A 6,000-nucleotide genomic window follows, 5' to 3' on the forward strand; every position below is an offset into this window, starting at 1 on the left:
ACATGCTAATATACACAAATGCACACATTATGGTTGGCAGCTTCTAATGTGACCCCTGTCTTAGTTCAGGCTGCTCTAACATGTTACCAAAGACTATGTGGCTTAAACAACAAACATTTATTTCTCACAGTTCTGGAAGCTGTGAAGTCAAAGATCAAGGTGCTGGCAGATCCCATGTCCAGTGAGGGCCCTCTGTCTGGTTTGCAGATTGCCCTCTTCTCATTGTGTGCTTACATGGCAGCGAGCGAAATCAAGCTCTTGTGTCTTTTCTTATAAGGGCACTTATCCCCTTCATAAGGGCTCTACCCTCATGACCTAATTATCTCCCAAAGGCCCCCATCTCCAAATCCCAACACACTGGGGCTCAGAATTTCAACATAAAAATTTTGATGGAACACAAACATTCAGTCCACAGCAGTCCATAAGAATCCCCATCTTCTTTCTTCCTGGTATTCACCTCTTCCTGTAATCCTCTTTTTTTGAGTATAGGCTGGACTTAAGGACTCACTGCTAAAGAATAAAATACAGTGAAACTGATGGGATGTCACTTCTAAAAAGAGGTTATTAAAAGATTGTCTTAGGTGTCTTCTTTCTCTCGCTTGCTTGTTTGCCATGCAGGAAGACTGCTGCCTGTTGTGAGTGGTCATGTGGAGAGGCCCGCATGTCAAGTTGCTGAAGTCCTAGGTCAAACAGCCCAGAAGACACTGAAATCCACTAACAACAGCGTAAGTGAGCTTGGAAGCGAATCCTTCCCCAATTAACGGTTTGGCTGCAACTTGATGAGAGACCCTAAGTCAGTTTTGTCATACCCAGATTACTAACCCCCAGAAATGTATTTATTATTTTAAGCAACTAAGTTTGAGGATTATTTGTTACAATGCCACAAGATATAATGAATTCATACATTGTCCGTGAATTTTTTTTTTTTTGACACAGGGTCACGCTCTGTCACCCAGGCTGGAGTGCAGGGGTATGATCATGGCTCACTGCAGCCTCAATCTCCCAAGTCTCAAGCAATCCTCCCACCTCATTCTCCAGAGTAGCTAGGACTATGGGCATGCATCAGCACATCTGGATTTATTTTTATTTTTATTTTTATTTTTTTTTTCTGTAGAGACAGGGTCTTGTTATGTTGTCCAGGCTTGTCTCAAACCCCTAGCCTCAAGAAATCTTCCCATCTCAGTCTTCCAAAGTGCTGGGATTACAGGCATGAGCGAGAAAGCCCAGCCAGAATTTTTTGAAGATACACAATGTAGCCATAATCTTTTTTTAAGTTTTATTTGTGTGTCAATCTTTTACTGAGAGAGGAAGTAAGGATTCCAATTATTTGACTCTGATTTATTTTCCCTCACTTTCTTGTGCTTCTGTTTTACCATTTTCTCCCTTTCCAGGTAAAAGGACAGCCATTCAATTTTGGTGGAATTGTCCCCATCCTTGGCTTCAGTAATTGCCCAAATTGCAGTTCAAGTTATCCATTTTGCCCCTCCCACAGTTTGTGGTACACAGATGGGTACATCATCCATGCCTGAGCCAGTCAGTACTTAATGTTACCCTGGTTCCAGTTTTCCTTTTGGAGTGGTCACATTATCTAAGTCTGTTATTGTTAATGCCAGCTTGAGTTCAGTTTTCTGTACTAGCAATATGGAATTTTGTCTAATAAAAATACCATCCTGAATCGTTTTTACTCAACGAATTCTCATGAAGATGAAGATAGGGTAGATGACATCAAACAGACCAAAGAAACTTCTAGCGAGATTATTTCATGGTATTAAGAAGGAAGGGTCTTACCTGGAATTAAGCAGATATGACTGAGTTAGGAATTCATTGCCACCACTTATATATGGGGTTACCTCAACTAACTGATTTCTTAGTCTCTCTGAGCCTCACTTTCATCTTCTTTAATATAAAATGATGATAATAGTATATGCCTTATTTTATTATTGTGAGGATAAGATGAAATAATCCATGTAAAATACCACAGTGCCTAATACACAGTACATGTTCAGTTATTATCATCAGTTAACTATTATCATCATAATCCTTTGGAGTAAGCTAATAATAAGTTATAGGTCCTCAAAATACATGATGTCTATCTGGTTCTTCTTGTGTTGCATTCAAGTAATCCTAACACATACCCAGGTTATTTGTACTTAATGCATTTAAGAATTGAAAAGAAATCCAAGTGAAATGTGTTGTTAGAGCTCATTCATCCATCCTTTGGAAGTTTTTGTTGCTGTAGTAAAATAAATTAAGCAAAAGAAGGAAAACATGAAGGGATTCTCTTTTGTTACTTATATTCGTCAATACGTTTAACGGGAGGTGGGTTCTTAACCCCATCTCAATGATGTTTTGATGACCCCTCCTATACTGAAAAGGTCAGGATGTTTGGTGCTGGGAGAGAGACTGGCAATCACTGGCTCAAGACACTCAGTATTGCTTATTTGGCAATTGATATTAGCAAGTTTCTCAGTTTTTACAGAACCAATTTTCTTCCACCATAAAATGAACATTAATTATTTATGTTTGAACGAGGATTATTAAATGTTCTAAGATTCTATATTTCATACCCATGATTCTTGAGTGGGGTGAAAGACTGCTTGGTTTCTACAAAATGCCTTTGTCAAATTTTGTTTATCTCTGTAGGTCACACTGGATTTTGTGACTGTTTCTCATACTGGTATAGCTCGAACCGATTTCTGGCTCATTGCGTTTGTTTCCTTACGCCAATATTTTTTCTCTCACAGCTGCAATGCTCTATTTGCTACCACCTCACACCATTCTTGGCTATGTTCATACTCAGTAAATGAGGTTATGATATAGATCTCAAGTCTACCAGTCATCAATTTCCAGGCAGGAAAGAAAAACAATGAATGCAGAAGAAAGAAATATGACTTCAGCAAGAGAAGGTAGAAACTCTGAATTTATCCATTATGGTTTTCCATCTCACAAGGGATCCCTTGGTGGAGTGGGGGGGGGGGGGGGGGCGGGTAACTACTGTTAAAAAGTAAATTATCATGAAGAGACAGTCAGAAGTAAGGAAAACAAAGAAAGAAAAAATGCCATATAAAAAACATACTCATTCAGTAGTACGACAAGCTAAATGTTTGGGAACATCCACTTAAAATAAAATACCTATCAAATTAAAATATCATAATACTTTAAAGGGAAATTCAGCATAGAGGATGAAATAAGGATATTTTCAGACAAAGAGAGAATTTACCACTCATAGGTGCTAACTGGAAGCACAACTAAAAAAAAATCTACTTCAGGAAGAAGGAATTAATACAGGGTGTTATTAGCACGGGAATAGGTAAAAAGATTAATAAAACAGAATACACATAGAACCACAAAACAAATCTATTCATATATGGTAAGTTGACATAAGACAGAGATAGTATTGCAGTAGAGAAAAGATATTTTCAACATTGGTCCTGGTGTTGGCATAATTGGGTCCCCATCTCACGTCATCCACAAACCTAATCCAGGCAGATTGAAGACTTAAATGTGAAAAGCAAAACTCTAAAATTCTTTGAGCGTGTTATGGGAAAACATCTTTATGATAACAGAGTAAGAGAAAGATAACTTTTTTAAGATTCAAGAAGCAAAAACTGTAAAGAAAAAGTATAATCAATTAGACTACATTGAAATTAGAATGGTGAACTTTTGTTTATCAAAAGAAACCATTGAACAAATGGGTAAGAAATACTTGTACTACCAATAATTAATCAGAAATTAGTATACTAAATATATGAAGAGTTTCTATGAATAAATGAGAATAATACAAACAATTCTATAGAAAAATTGAGAAAAGACATTAACAGGTAGTTCACAGAAAAGTAAATAAAAATACAAATGGAACATTTTAAAAAAAGACCAACCCATTAATCACCTAGAATATACAAATTTTAATCCAAACAAGGTGCAGAGTGAAAGTTGTAAAAATTAAGGCCTGGTGAGGATATGGAACAGAAGAAATCATTATAAGCTGTGTTTTAGTGAAAATAGACACAAACATTTTGCAAAACAATTTGACATTATCTTGTAGAGTTAATGATGTGCGTATCCTCGATCAAACAATTCCATTCTTAGGCACATACCCTAAAATAGCTCCTACACATCTGCACCAGGAGATATGTTTAAGAATTTTTTAAATAGTTTTCTTTACAATACCAAATAAACAAATAAAAACACTATAGCAACCCAGATGTTCAAAAGTATCAAAATTGACAAATAACATATATTTATACAGTAAGAAACCAAAACACAGCAATGACTATTGGGGAATGTTCTGCTATTATGCACTGGCGCCCTTGCAGGTATCCACATGTGCCACACAGGACTGAGCCACAACTAATCTGAGTCTTGGCAGGATGCTTTGTGATCCTCCTGAAACACAAGATGATAAATGGTTTGTGAAGCTATCTCCCACTCACTTCCCTGTATCCCCTAAGAGACTTGCATGGAGCAGTTTCTTTTTCATTTTCTTTTTATTTTTTTTTTTAACTTTAAGTTCTGGGATACATGTGCAGAATGTGCAGGTTTGTTACATAGGTATGCACGTGCCATAGTGGTTTGCTGCACCCATCAACCCATCACCTACATTAGGTATTTCTCCTAACACTATCCCTCCTCTAGCCCCCCACCCCCTGACAGATGCCAGTGTGTGATATTCCCCTCCCTGTGTCCATGTGTTCTCATTGATCCAACTCCCACTTGTGAGTGAGAACATGCGGTGTTTGGTTTCCTGTTCCTGTGTTAGTTTGCTGAGAATTATGGTTTCCAGCTTCATCCATGTTCCTGCAAAGGACATGAACTCATCCACTTTTATGGATGCATAGTATTCCATGGTGTATATGTGCCACATTTTCTTTATCCAGTCTATCATTGATGGGCATTTGGGTTGGTTCCAAGTCTTTGCTATTGTGAACAGTGCTGCAATAAACATAAGTGTGCATTTGTCTTGTATGGGACAGTTTCTTACCACTTCCCAGATACTGATGAAATATGAGGCTTTCTGCAAGGTATGGCATCAGGCTACAAAACCACTTAGCTCCAGTCTAGAATTTCATCTTAGTAATGGAGGATGCTGCAACTCCTATGGGCAGTCATCCAGCCCCTTTTGTTTTACTATCATAATTTTGGGTGCACAGGACAGGGATGCATCTACCTGGCGTCTTTGGCTACTCTTTATTTCACTCTCTATGGAAATAACAAACTGCCTGAATCTAAAAATAATTCATTGTATCTTAACTGGCTGAATCAGACTTTAGCCTTGTCCTTATCTTGTGTGCTTGAAAACATCTGCTACTACTCTTCCCCATAAATATGAATGAATCTCAGAAACACAATGTTGTGTGAAAAGCAAATTGCAAAAATATATTTACTGTATATTGCTAGGCATATAAAGTTCAAACACACACTAAACTAAGCAGTATGATTTTAGGGGAAGAGTAAATACAATGATCAGTACAGGGATCAATCCTGAGAGATAAGGAGAGGACACATCTGGAATGGAATACCAGGGAACTTTGATAGTATTGGCAATGTTTAAATCTTCAGCTAAGCTGTGGGTGCAAATATATTCACCTTATTAGCTTTTTGTACATTAAGATAGTTGTTTATATGAAGTAGTCATGCAAGTGAAGACAAAAGGCCAAATGTCATTTGTACGAGACCTCCTAGAGCAGTGCTCATTAAATAAAATGCACAGAAACAGTCAGTAGCAGGCATACAATTTCCCATTATCCATTCATTCTAGAACAGGGCACAGCCACCTGTCAGAGCTGGATGTTATATACTGGGAGAGACACCCTGACCCTTGGGTTGGGGATATCTTAAGCTGCATGATTAGGGAAGCAGCTGCTCACGTTCTGGCTTGATGAAGGACCAGGACAAAATGACTATATGACATTGCAGAACCTTGATTTCAGCTTAATTTTTTGACTTGGGAGTAACACCAGCTCTTCCTCTGCCATAATCTGAAAGCTGTGGTCTTAGTTA

The sequence above is a fragment of the Hylobates moloch genome, unplaced genomic scaffold (genome assembly GCF_009828535.3).
Source record: "Hylobates moloch isolate HMO894 unplaced genomic scaffold, HMol_V3 SCAFFOLD_8, whole genome shotgun sequence".
Lineage (NCBI taxonomy): Eukaryota > Metazoa > Chordata > Mammalia > Primates > Hylobatidae > Hylobates > Hylobates moloch.